Here is a 14146-nt window from a genome sequence, read left to right as displayed (position 1 = left end):
AACGAGAAAATAAGAGGCTGCTCGTGTTTTCGTCGAAAGAGAAGCGTCGTTTCGCGTTGCGTGGCGTGGCGTCGGGCACAGTGCAGTTTTCTTCGCGCCGATTAATTTCCGCTAGCTTGGACACTGCCACTTTATTACTCCTCTCGCCAGCCAGGGAACAGGGCTCGAGTAACTCTTCCGTGCTTGGGATTTCTCCAGCTCGTTTTGCACCTACACACGTTCAACAGGAGGTACGTTCTTCTTCGAACTTGCGTTTTCGTCTTTCTTTCGACTATTTCCTTCCACTCAATTACGCGTTAACTTGTAACATTCCGCGAGCAGTTGCCGTGTTAACGAAATCGATGCTCCTCTGATAAGGATACGCTGTCCGAATAAATACGCGGAACGTATCGATGCTTTCGCTTTAAAATCAGTGCGCGAGTATCAAGTGCATTTAACGACAGCGTATATTTAAATGACGTATGTACGTAGTCCAGTAATTCAATGTCACGAATTTCATTGCGAATTAGTCGTCGCATTTTCTATTTCGCACGCGTATACGAAATTTGTACGGTTAATGGCATACACGCATAATACTGTAGCGTAAAATTTGTCGTGCTTTATAAATAACGAAAATTTCATCCGTTGGCGTACAATAGTTACAGAATATACAGTTTTTTTTCTTTTTTTTTTTTTTACACAAAAATAATGTAATTTCCGTCTTAAATCAATAAATCATATAGAACGCGATTCATCGTTGTATTAATTTATATAAATTTCACAAATTTTACATATATTTTGGTTTCCTTTCAAACAGGAAATTCATTTTCAAATACTCGACACATAATATGATATTTTGTTTCTATAGAAATATACAGTTACGGGCAAATGCGTTTCGGTATGAAATTGGTAACGTTTTTGTCCAAAGCTATGTATGCGCGTATTCGCTGAAGTTCGACAGTTTGAAGTAACTACGCGCGTCATAACGTTGCTGTTTCAATTACCGAACAAAATGGGCAATCGCTGGTTAATACGAAATTGAAAGAAAAAAAAAAACAGAAAGATATGAAATTGTGGTAGTGGTTTCGTCGTTGAATCGATCAAAGTTTACAAAATGAATTATACGTTAACGAAGTTAGCCGAGAGTTAGGAACTTGCAAGAACTCTGGCCTGGCTTGTGCGTATTCCTAGCGTAGAATACATTTTATTTTTAGTAAAAACGTATCGTTAATCGATCGTTCAATCGAATAGTCGGAACTAGCGAAGCGCATACGCGTGGTATATCGTAATATGATAGTTAAGTATAGTAGAAATTTCGTCTATAAATCGACTTATTTCACATCTGAATAATCGTTTCGCTAACTTCGATATTAAAACGTGGAAAGAACTGTATTTTCCAAATATCGATAGATCGGTCGCGTTATCGAACGATGCATATAAGACCAAGTACATTATACGAATAAATTGGCATAATTCGAAGATATCGATGATATATGAAATAGTATCGGGAATGGAATTACTGGATCATCCACGGTCCAACTGTAAACGTCGTATTATGGAAAAAATGCGCTAGATTTCCGTAAACATGGACATTTTTAAATTTACATTTTCCACGCTTACCGTGTTCATTGCGCTTCTTCGTCCCTATATACGAATATACTTTGCGCTTTAAATCAAGCATTAACCGGGTTTTAATAAGTACAACGTGTTACTTTTCTACGTAATATAGCGTACAGCTTCGTTTCCCTTTGCCTTTCCATTGCTACTATTATATCGGAAATGGAACGAATGGCCGATTAAAATAAGTCTGGGATCAGCGTAATACTACGGTAAAAGTTATTTATCGCGTTTAATGGATTTCGTCTAACGAAAGCAACCAGACTTTACCGCGTAATACGACACGTATTACCATTTTTACATATATATTTTCATATGACTTTTTCAAATGTATTTTTATGCGAGCTCGTAGCTGCGCGCCAATGTTCCCGCGAATTACCGGCGATTTTAACCATAAGCGAGTTATAAACGCCCGTCCGATGTAACGTAATCGATTTTTAAAAAGAATCGCAGCTGACGTCGGCTTTCAACGTCTTCCGCGCTATTTATTTATTTATTCGCGTGGAACGCGTTCAACTTTCCCAGCTTGTAGCTGTCGACCGCGATCTCTTACATCAATTTCAGCCTGTCATTCCGCAGAGAGTAGAGTACCGTGAATTCAAACGAAAAACCGCAGTCTCGCGAGCGATCTATGGCGAACTGGATGTACAATGTACAAGCGGCGAGCCCTCTCCGCCGTTCTTCATCCTACCGTGGCCCCTCCCTTTCTTTTTTTCTCTTCTTTTTCCTTTCTCTGTCACGACCAAGCGTGAATCGTGCGTAAAAATGCTTTACGCTGCGGGTACAGGACCAAGAGGGTGGCACCCTCGTTCTTAGCTACGGTTCTCGAGTTGCCGGAGTCGGACGAGGAAGAGAAGCCAAAGGGAAGCCTCTCGCCCTCGAGAAATCTCGCGTGTAGCATCTGCAAGCACGAACTGGATCCGAGGAATCGTTGCGCGCCGCGTTTCCTTCGCCATAGCCCCGTCATATTATCCGGCGTTCGTTTCACTTGACTCGAGGTCCGACTAGCCTCGATTTCGTACGTCTACGAGAACTGCAGTCACGTACGCTGTGTAGACCGGGGACGAACGGTAATTCGGATAGCGTAATCGACGACGATATTGCAAAATTACGACGGTTATAATTTGCTGGAGCCGTTTAAACCCAGCCAAGAACATCGACGTAGAATACGTTTGCAACGGAGGATACCTCTTACAAGCGGTCGTATAGTTTTATCGAGTTTCGTGCGGAAGAATCAGCATCCATTTATATGCTACCTGCACAACTGCCAGGCGAACGTTAGATTGACACGAAGATAATTGAAATTTCGCCGAGCGAAGGAGACGAGAGACTATAAATGGGATTTTCTTGGCTGAAGCTTTCCAATTAACATAAGCATCGCGATTGTGTTTTTATATATATCGTACGATGTAACTTTTCGCTGACTCTATGCGAAACGTACGTGCGCAATTTCTGTTCGTTCAACGCTAAGCTATTTACGATCATAGACGTGGCTTCTTCGACCGAGCGTTCCTACGACATACGCGGGTTACGCTTTTCATTCGAGTTCTCGCAAAATGTAATTCTTCCAAGTTACATCCGCTCGAATTCGTCCTTCGTTTCTTATCATCTCCGAAATAGAATTTTTCCTAAATATTCGTCCAAATAGGTGGAATTATCTTACCATCGGTTTGTTTGTCGAATAAATTCATCTGTATAATTCGAATCGACCAGCAGACTCGTAAATTCACCTCGATCTTCTCAGTTTGCTGACGTTGATTAAATCATCGGATCGACAATGCTTTCGAGAAAGTTCTCCTCTCAAATTTCGGAGGAAAAATATCGGATAAAAGATCAGCTTCGAATATAACGAACATATTTATGTATCTCGGTTAATTGAAATTTAATTTGTATATTTATATATTAGAGAGAGAGAGAGAGAGAGAGTAATGGAGAGCTGGTAATACAGACGTATAATAGGTAGTTTCCAACTCAGCAAAACGGGGACGCAGGCTGCGCAACTGAGTAAAATCGGGTTTGGATTGTTATTGGATACACAAGTGTTCTACATGGCTGCAGTATCGTTGTTCGCGTCTGTATTCGTGCACTTGTGCTTCGCAAGAATGTAGAATCAGTGCATTACAGAAATTCTCATCGTGCAACGGTGTAACCGGATCCGGTCGTGTTACTTTTCGATGACAGGTATTCTCTTAATTATAAGAACAAAACTTCCAATGAAGCTGTAATTAAGACGGCGCGAGTGGGAGCAGCGTGGCGTTTGCATTTTCTACCGAGTGCACCGCGGTTCGTTATCGCGAGCGACGAAGAAGCGAGCGATCGCGTCCGGTGAATCGAGTCTCTCGTGTTTTCTAATTTGTATCCGCAACTGATTTTCCTTGCCGCGTCGAGACGCCTTGGTCCGCGTGTAGCTCAAATTCTATCGGTACTCGATCGATTTCCACGAATTTGGTCGACAGAAATTAATCAAAGGCTTTCGTTAAGACGAGGCTCGATCGATAGCTTCTCGTAGAAACTGCAGAAATGGAAATACGATAATGACGGAATAAGAGGAGCAAGATACGACAAGAACGAAAACGTGACGAAAGATCGAGCAGGTATTTTGTTTCGTCGTTGGCGGCTCGTACCTGTTGTACGTACCTGTGCACGTGTATAGGTATATCGTAGCGAACGTTCCAGACAAAATGAATCGCGCCGAACGTTACTCCACGCGTGTTCTCAACTTTCTTGTAGCAAGTCCGATTGGCCGAAATGATGTTATTAGTGGCCCGTTACGAGTAGTTTTGCTCGTAGTGTATCTAACGTCGCGTGATTTACGAGTAGACCGTGCAATCTACTCGTACTATCGCGACGGCTAATTTTTGGAAGCCGGTTGAAAAATGGCATTCCTCGGAAGGCGGATACGGTGGATATTAACCAAGCGTTGGCGCGAGTAATTGAGAATACAAACGTACTTGGCCGGTCGTGAAAGTGGATGAGTAAAATTGGCCCTTCTGAAATATGGATTCGAAACACGCGAGACAATCCATACGGTCTGATGCGTAGCCGATTTCAGCGGTATAAATCTGTAGCTGGCGGCTATGAAAAACACCCTGAATCGTAGCACTGCCATTGCCTAGCCGCTATCCTTCAAACAAGACGTTAGGCGTTAGGGTTTAATAGAAGACGACGACGACGACGACGACGATGTCACGTAGGAGACGCAATAAATCACGAAAATGATAGATCGCCGGTGATCTCCTAGCGTCTCAGTTCGAACGTTTCACAAATAAGGCGAAGAAATTGAACTTTGTATATGGTAATAGAATTTATTATGCAAATCCAATCGAATGACGGTTCAAAGTGTTACAGACTGATGTCGAGCGCTTATTTGGGAGGGTTTCCATACTGAGGTTTTAGTGCCTCTGGAGGGCTTGTCGTCTGGTGTAAGTCAGAGACGGCTATTCCGTTACTATTTGGTTACTGTTTCGATGGCTGTGGTATGTTGTTTCTGAGCGTGTGACAACGATGACGACGATGTCACGTCGGAGACACAATAAATCACGAAACCGATAGATTGCCGGTGATCTCCTCGCGTCGCAGTTCGAACGTTTCACGAATAAAGTAAAGAAATTGAACTTTGTAAATATGGTAATAGAATTTATTATGCAAATCCAATCGAATGACGGTTCAAAGTGTTACAGACTGATGTCGAGCGCTTATTTGGGAGGGTTTCCATACTGAGGTTTTAGTGCCTCTGGAGGGCTTGTCGTCTGGTGTAAGTCAGAGACGGCTATTCCGTTATTATTTGGTTATTGTTTCGATAACTGTGGTATGCAGGATGTCTGGCCTATCCTATCGCTGTTTCTGAGCGTGTGGCCTTCTTGAGCTTGTGACAAGGACGACGACGACGACGATGACGACGGTCAATATGCGACACGCAACTATGCGTTTCATCATACCAGGGGTATTCTTCTCAATCTATCTTCGCGTTTCATTTTCCAGTGTTGTTTGGTTCAGCGTCGACTCCAGTGGTAGGAAACATTGAAACGGAAAGTAAAGTGTAACTATGTATATGTATATATATATATATATATGCGGAAGCATGAAAAGGTAATTATTACTGCAAAGGTAATTATGGTGGAAGAAGCTACATAGATAACAGGTATGTACTTGGGAAATTTTTCTTCCAAGTAAAATATTCTCAAAACTGCAAGAAAATTCCTAACGAGATACTTGTATTATCACCGAGGATAGATACTTCGTACGCCGTACGCGATACCCCGTAGATTTTACGAACGAAATTTCCGCTTTTGAAAACGCTGTACTTTGACTTCACGAAACTAACCGCAAGGCGCGACACAAATTTTTCGTTCGGACTTTTTCGTCGTTCGTGTATGGGACAGAAATTCCAATAAGATCGACCTCGGTCGGAGCATGTACGCGTTAGCGGCGTTCCGAATTACCAATCTGCTTCGACCTTCCGTCAAGTTTGCAGGTTCGTTTCTGACAACGACAGGCCGCGATACTCGGAAAATGACCTGATACGTTTCAATGGCGAAGAGTTTCCAAAGCTGGTGAATTAATTGACTCGTAGTAGGTTTGCGGCGCTCTAAACTCTGCCTCTTTCAGCGAAACGGTTGCTTCGCCATTCGAACAAATTAGGAAAGCTGACCGATAGAACTCGACCCAATTGAATAGTTAGCGTATCAGCGTAAAATGAAATGTTCACATCCTCGCTGATACGTCGATCGCATTTGAAACCCGTCGACGACGAAACTGTCGAAATTAAAGCAGAGCCATTGCCGCCGCGTTTAAGTTGCATTTCGTTGGTCGGACGAACGCGTTCGCTGGCTATTATATCGCTCATTGTTTGCCAATGGAAATTGCCTACAGTGAATTTACGCCTCTGTAATTGTAACGAGTTGCCGCGTCGCGTCCTTTCAAATTGCTCGAACACGACCAAAATTACGTCACGTTCGCGTAACCACCGAACGATACGTATCTAACGTCCTGATGTTTTAGATACGTACGAAGTGCGCGTATAATATGCAGGAAGAAACATATTTTTCAGTACGATCGTTAGTACGGCCACCGGATCGTAGAACGAGAACCACGAACGAAACTAGTAGGTACTTGCATCTGATATAACGCGAACTCGATTTTGCTTGATCGCCGTTCGTGAAAATAACGAACGCCCCTGAAATTTTCGAGTATGTTTTTCAATTTTCGCACGCATCGTTACTTTCGAGAGGCGATTTGCGAAGCAGCAGCGTCGATAAATCGGAAACGTCGTTCTCGGGATCATTAACTTCTGGTTCTCGTTGCCAGGAGCGGCATTCGTTTTGGAAATTTTCGACGGTTGGCCGGAGCTCGTTGTTAAAATACGTCCGGCCGAGCGGCGGCCAGCGTTTTACGCGGCGATAGGAAACGCGATTAGTTTCGCCCAAGAACTTCTTTTTGCTTCGTTAGCAACCACGCTCGTCGTCCGATTTTAATTAACGTTCTCGAGTCAGTCGCGCGCGCAACGATTTCCGAGAACGTTGAAAAATTGCAGTTTCTAGAACGAAAGCCGAAACTCAACGCGCAATTCCGTGACGGATAAAATGTCGCGTGTTCGGCCGCGCGAGCCAACCTACCATATATAGAACAATTGTTTCCGCGCACGTCTTGCGGATATCTAAATGCGTTAAGCGCCGATTCTCCTGCTTCTAGGAAAACCACGAACCGGTTGATGCATTCACAGCCATTGACGTTCGCGTATCGAAGCACGCGCTCGTTCTCGTAGAAACGAACGAAACAAAGCTATCTCTTGCCTGCAATATCGTTAACAGGAGCTTCGGGATTCAACATTTTCCAACCTCCGGTAGGTCACGAGAATCTTTTCCAGCTTTTCTAGCGATAACAATAGCTTCCTCGAGCCATTTTAGCTGGTGGCTGGGTTTTGACGGAAGAGTTTACGAGACATCGCAACCAACTTTCGGAAGTTGCAGTCAAGCAACGACGTATGTTTCTTAGCCCCCAGTAAGCGGCAAGGCGTACGAGCAACCGATATTTTTCCATAACCTTATGGACGGGAGCACTCGCTTTTTCGCTTAAATCGAAGACTTAAGTCGGCCACGTAGCGGTAACTTTTCGGGTTTTCAACCTGTCAAGTACGTGACGTCCGCGGCACGAAGGAACACAAGGGGTCAATGGGGCCCCAGGGCGTGCCTACGAGGTTAACAGGCCCGTTAATTGCTCTGACACGACCTCGGGTTCATGGTGCGACAATAACTAAGGGAGCCAGGCCGTTGGGTGTACACTGTGCGCGCGCTTGCCACACATAACTCGTGACTTTCAAGGCCCGATTTGTCAAGCTGATGCACGAATTATTCGATCTCTTCGTATCATAAATATGAGTTACCAAATGTCCTAACGACACAGCAAACGCGAATATACGCGTCTAATAAATATCCACGTAGGCGAACGCGAAAGATCGTGGAGGTAGAATTTTCCACAGTCTACGCTTCGAAGGTGAAACGTTGTGCGCATCTTATCTTTTCATAAGATAAGCTGTATCGCTTTAACCCTTTCGCTTCGGCAGCCCAGTTCGCCAAAGTGCTGTCATTGAGCGGGAACGCGCGTCAGAAATACGCACAGTGTGCGTGGTTGCTGTATATACGTTTTTCTAAGTCTTAAATAACAATAATTCTTATCAGAACCGTATATGAAATATCGTTTCACTGTCAATGGATTTAATAGATTTTTTAGCATGAAACAGTAGACGATCGTTTGGATGTTTGAAATATATTGCGTGAACGTTTCGTTGTTGTTTCGATGAGTAACTTTAAGAAGTGATTAATCCAATGTGTCGATAAAATCAACAGAAAATGTTCTGCCGATAACGAAAAAATATATTATTGACTACAGATAGCACTTGTATATCATTTTGGATACCGAACATATGGGGTGCCAAAGTCAGGAGTCGTTGTGTGACAACGACCATAATCCACGTCATTCCATACTACCTGACAGTAAACCAGTTGGATTTTGACCTGACCTTTGCACATGGTCCAACATTACATTTTCCTGATTACGTAGGGCAATCAGGATCCTCTCCTTGCCCCTCAACACCTACAAACGTAACATATAAAAACTGCAAGCATTCGACCACGAGACTAATGTTGTGTACAGTTTTGGTCGTAATTTGAACAATTATTTTAACTTCGCTACTTCATTCTAATATTATACTTAATCATTTCCGTGAATAAAAGCCTATATGCGGCGCTCGATAGAATAAATGATTAACGTAACGATATAGGGAAGGGGAAGGGAGAAAAGTAAAAAAAATTGGGAATCGTAACGGTAGAAGAGAAGAAGGATATCGGTGACTTAATGGTTTTGCCAGATGTATCGCAAGCAAAACAGAATTTAAATTCCGATTTCAATTCAACGACACGAAGCGTGTAAGCAATTTCTTTCTCTCTATTCTGCGTTCATCCAGGACTAAAACCTTGTTGCACGATGGATCAAACAGTTTTCGCATCCAACGAGTTTCGTTTTGCAAATAGTAAAAGTTCGCGTGCAGCCAGCGACGCATGGCCAAGCCAGTAATCTAGCAAATACCCGAGATTTCGCGATCGAGTAGTTTCATCCTGCGAAGCGTACATTTGATCCGTCTAGCCGCTAGTCTGGTCGTAATATATTAGGTTGTCCGAAAAGTGTCTTTCTTTTACAGACACGTCTTTTACAACAACATTTTTATTTATACGATCTTTTACAACAACGTATCTTTATTTATACAAACATGAAACCTAATCTGTCGAACGTTGTGATCTTCATTTTGATAGAACAAAATGGATCGTGCGTAATTCGATAAAATAATATAAAACGGAAAATGTTGTACGTCCATTATTTCCTCATAAAACGAAAGAAACTTTTCGGACGACCTAATACGAATCTCTGGCTTTGTTATACGAGTTGCGTACGGATAACAACGAACGGCAACGACGTGGAGCATCGAAACGAGTGTCGAACATGTTAGATCAGAGCGAATCTGAGTCGAGGCTTGTTACAACGTCACGGTATCCACGTGTTAATGAAATTCAGCCTGTCAAAGCCACCGACTGGCTGCCGCGGATTCTGACGCGGAAACAAACTATAGCTGGTCGCGAAACGGTTACAGGTACGCGTTCGTTAACGGCAAATCGTGTCGGTAGATGGTTATGATTGATAGATAATCCCTCTTGCTTTTCTAAGCGGCCGGCTAGTGAATCGAGCGCAACGCGTGCTTACACACATACATCATCAGCGACATCGGGTGAACGTCGATACCGCGGCCGATTGTTATTTACGATCATAATCAACGCCGTACGACCGCGCTAGTTATACTGCGTTTTCGAGATAACGCGTTCGTTTCGGACATCACCGGTCGAACCCTGGCCTCGCCGCGCGTCACGAACACGCTGCTTCTCCGATTTAGGATAAGAAATTCCACCATTTTTCGTTATTTCTACGTACGCTAAAAATTAGATTTGTCGCTGTTGGATTATTGTAAGAACGAGGTTATATTATCTAATTTATCTATATTTACCTATATTTAGTCTAATTATATATATGTGTGTGTGTGTGTGTATAGGATTAAATGTATATATTTGTGTGTATATAGATATATTCCTTTGTTCCTTCATGTTTGGTTTGTGGTGCGAATAGGAGAGTAACGAGACAAGGTGTCGCTACGATTGGCCAAGGACGATTCCTTTGGTGTTCCTTTGTGCGTGGTGCGCGCAGCGAAATGACCCTAGATGGGTTCAAACAGCGAGAACCAGTTGGTTAATGAAAATCAGACGTACAAACGTGCCATCCTTGACGCAAATTATATTAAATTAAATAATTATTTGAAACAGGAATTACCATGTCCTTTAATTTGTCGCCTCTGATCAAACGAGTCACCGAGACTTATAGGTGCGACTTTATGGACCAAAGAAATCATCAATTTTCCTACAGTGTCGATTTTAATTCTTACAACATACACGCGTATGTATATTTAGTATATTTAGCGTCCTAATATCGAAAAAGTTCGTAGACAACAATGGTCGTTGGTATGTCGTCGGTCAACGGAATGCAGACTCTTTCACTTTCTTTGTGTTTTATATTTACGGCCATACGTGATCACACGTTGTCCCATTACCCGCGTTACGTCATCAAGCTGCGATCATTTCGCACGATACGAGCATAGATCGACAAGTTCGAATGCCAAAAAAGCTAGCAATATCGTATTTCAACGATAAGACAAAGAGGTATATAGCGACTGAATACTTGGAAGGTTTACGTTTTCAATTGCTCAAAAAAACACGCAATACGATAGGGAATATCGCGGGAATATCGTACTCGGTGGTACGTCTGTGACGGGCCGACTGAATTGCGAATTAATGGGAAACACCGTAGCGCTCGAGTAGAAAAAGATAAGAACCCGAGGAAGCTCGAATCTTTCTCACATTAGCAAACATCGGCTTGCTAACGAGTGCACTTAATTTCGCGTTGCGGGAACTGCCGCTGACACGAGATTAAAAACGTTCACGAGGATGTAAACCACGGCATAATTTCCGTCCTCCTCGGGCATAGCTTGGCGCAGGCGCGAGTTTCTTTGCTCCCATCGTCCTCGAGTATCACCAGCGCCAAGCGAAAACACGCGTGCCGCAAGTGCTTTCAATTTATCATCAAATATTCTCTCGCATTCGGCCGTTCTTTCTTCCGATTATCCTCGCGACGATTAGCGAACGAATTACGCGACCTAAAGATCGACAGCGATTTACGTTCTGCGATGTGCGTGGATGGCACACGCGCGAAAAGTCGCCTTATTTTCGTTTATCATCGGCGTTACGTGGATGGATCGTTTAAGCGGCGAATTAAACAGATAGCGAACCGCAAACTTTCGCATAGCACGCCGCTATTTCAAACATTTGTCTGCACTCGCGGCGTGCATTTTTCGAACGAACAATCGAACAAACGCGATGAAAGCAGTTGGAAAGTGCACGCTGAAAACGCACGATTGCCTTTCGATTCCCTCTTGGCCGCGGGAACTTCCAGAATAGCGCCGATAAAATCGCAAAGCAGCTGCGAAATTTCAACGCAGAGAGGCAGCCAATCGCGGTGCTAATGGCCACTGAAGTTGTTTGAACAATTTGTACCGCGTATCTCCTTATTTGCATCGGCAATAGCGTGTGCCCTGAAAAGAGGTGGGGCAACTACAAACAGCCGTTTAGCGTCATTCCACCGTGGCAAGCCCGTAATCACCGCTTAATGCAATTTGCAATCTTAAAACTCTCATATTTCCGCAATTTGAATGAATTTGCTTAAGCAGCGGTTACCGCGTTTTGCGCGACCCGCGCCAATTATTTTATTGCGCTTACCTGCCTGGCTAATTTTTAATGGCCACCCGCTTTTAATGCACTGTTAGCCAGCGTTTACGGGTTTATCGCGAGCAAATGGCTACGCTCTTCAAACGACGCATCGTTGCGCTGTATCACGCGTCGCTTTACCCTTCGGCCAAAGACTTTCCACCGATCCACATTTTCGAATCGTCGTAAACGACACGAAATTTGGAATAACGTTGCTTTCGCTTACGATTCGAATCGCTGAAATCGAGTAGTACGATGTTGCTAATGTCCATCTGGTCGAGTTACACGATATTAATTCCACGATAATATTACACGCGACAACGGAAGATACGCGAGGGAAGGTTCCCTTTGCACGTAGTTAGCCACTCGGATTAGTCTGTTACACGTAGATTATTCTTTGAAATGTCAAAGAGACAGGAGGAATTACACCGCGTGGCGACTCTGCGAGCCGGTGAAACTTCGTAGCTTTGCTTTTCTCAAAAAGAAGGGATTACAGTCGGAGGGTATGTGATTACTCTGCCTCGCAAGGTGGCGCGTATTTCTTTGCACATTTTACACGATTGGGGATGACTGTTCATGCAGAAACGAGTCGAAGAAAACAAAACCCTTTTTCTTCTTGTTTTGCCAGATTTTCTGTTTCAAAAAGTCACCAGGCTAGCTTCTACCTAATCTATGTTTACGAGGTATAAAGTAAAATGGATAAAAGTAGTGTAAACGCCGATGTAACTGCGTACGAAATGTCAAGGAATTGTTAGGGTAGAATAAAAAAGGATAGATATAACAATATAAAATAAAGGGGAATATAAAAGTAAAATTGTTAATTGGATTAGCTGTCTAACAGAGGATACTGTGTACTTTGAAAAGCAAACAGCAACCTCCATTGCGTGTAAATAATTACGAGTATTTGACTACGTTCTTAAAATTGCACCTACGTTTGGTTGTTCCAATATTCAATGATTTTATTTAAATTCTTCAGCTTTTCCAAAAAATTGTTCGTCAAGTATTGATACTTTCTAGACATAAGTATGCCAATAACTTGTTACGAGGTATGGCCACGACAGCTCAGTTAATGTGTTAAAAACTGTGTGGTTCTTGTAAAAAGAATAAAGTCGACCTTTGCCCGATTCCCCAACAATACTCGTAATGCATTCACGAGATTTAGGACACGTACAGAGACGATCGTCTATTTTTGAGAGAAAGATTTAATTTTCTACTGGCTGGTTAGCAACAGTCAGATGATACACGACTTTCCAGTAATTTCGACGAACAACGTGTATCTTCAAATTTTCTGCTTTCGCCTTTCCTCTCCTCGATGGCAAATGTCGTGCCATAAATCTCACAGTCGCGCAGTGAAGCCGTTGCGTCCCACGCGCGGTAAAAATCCATTTACAAAAATGTTTCCATAATGAAAGAATTTGTGAGAAACTTCGGCGTTGCCAGTCTCGAGTGATAAAGAGCCCTAAAACGCGATTCTAACCGGAGCAGAATTACTTTTGTCAATCTTTTTCTCTGTACGTCTGTATATTCTAAAACTGCTTATTTATTTCTTATTTTTAGCTTAATAAAATACATTTTATTTGCCTTTTACATGTTGTATGCACAGGTACAGGGATTGTTCATTTACTAGGATCGTTTCATTCTTAGACAAAGGAATGAACTTTATTTGTTTTTACTTTTGATCTGAAAACGTTAGAAATAATTTCTGCTAAGTGGTCGCATTACTCTCGTTTCTCGTTACGAGTTCGAAAAATGATTTATTTTCATGAAACGCGTGAAACTCAATTAAATTGTTTTTCTTTCATTTTCGTCACAGATTATTAGCTGACGAACGTTTCAAGACACCGTGGTGGCAAGCAAACGAGAAACACCAATGCGAAATTTGTTCGACTGTCTTCTGTTTCTATGAACCACGAAGGCTACGTTGATGAAACGTTGCACGTTATACGAAAAGGTAGAAAAAGAAAAGATCGTATAGCGTGCTCAGACAGATAATCTGCCGGAGGAAAACGAGAAACAAGCTTTTATCGTGTTACTTGTACTCTTAATCCAAGCTTATGCGTTAAACATTGTTTTCAGAAAGTCTATAATTTATAATCTCGTTTCGTATAAAACATCGTCGACCTGCGAATCACAGTGGCGAGTGCGCTCGTCTGCAAAGAGTTAACGCGTACGAAATTCCATGTGTGTCTTAA

General features: G+C 42.7%; 1 protein-coding gene across 2 annotated transcripts in view; it reads right to left on the bottom strand.

Annotated features, from left to right (window-relative positions):
• Positions 1-14146, bottom strand: part of LOC126924698 (basement membrane-specific heparan sulfate proteoglycan core protein-like) — a 261267-nt gene that overhangs the window by 221656 nt on the left and 25465 nt on the right. The gene's annotated exons all lie outside the window — the stretch shown is intronic.

Source organism: Bombus affinis, chromosome 15 (assembly GCF_024516045.1).
Source record: "Bombus affinis isolate iyBomAffi1 chromosome 15, iyBomAffi1.2, whole genome shotgun sequence".
Classification (NCBI taxonomy): Eukaryota; Metazoa; Arthropoda; class Insecta; order Hymenoptera; family Apidae; genus Bombus; species Bombus affinis.
The sequence above is the reverse complement of the archived record's forward strand: the minus strand, read 5'-3'. Positions and strand labels throughout refer to the sequence as shown.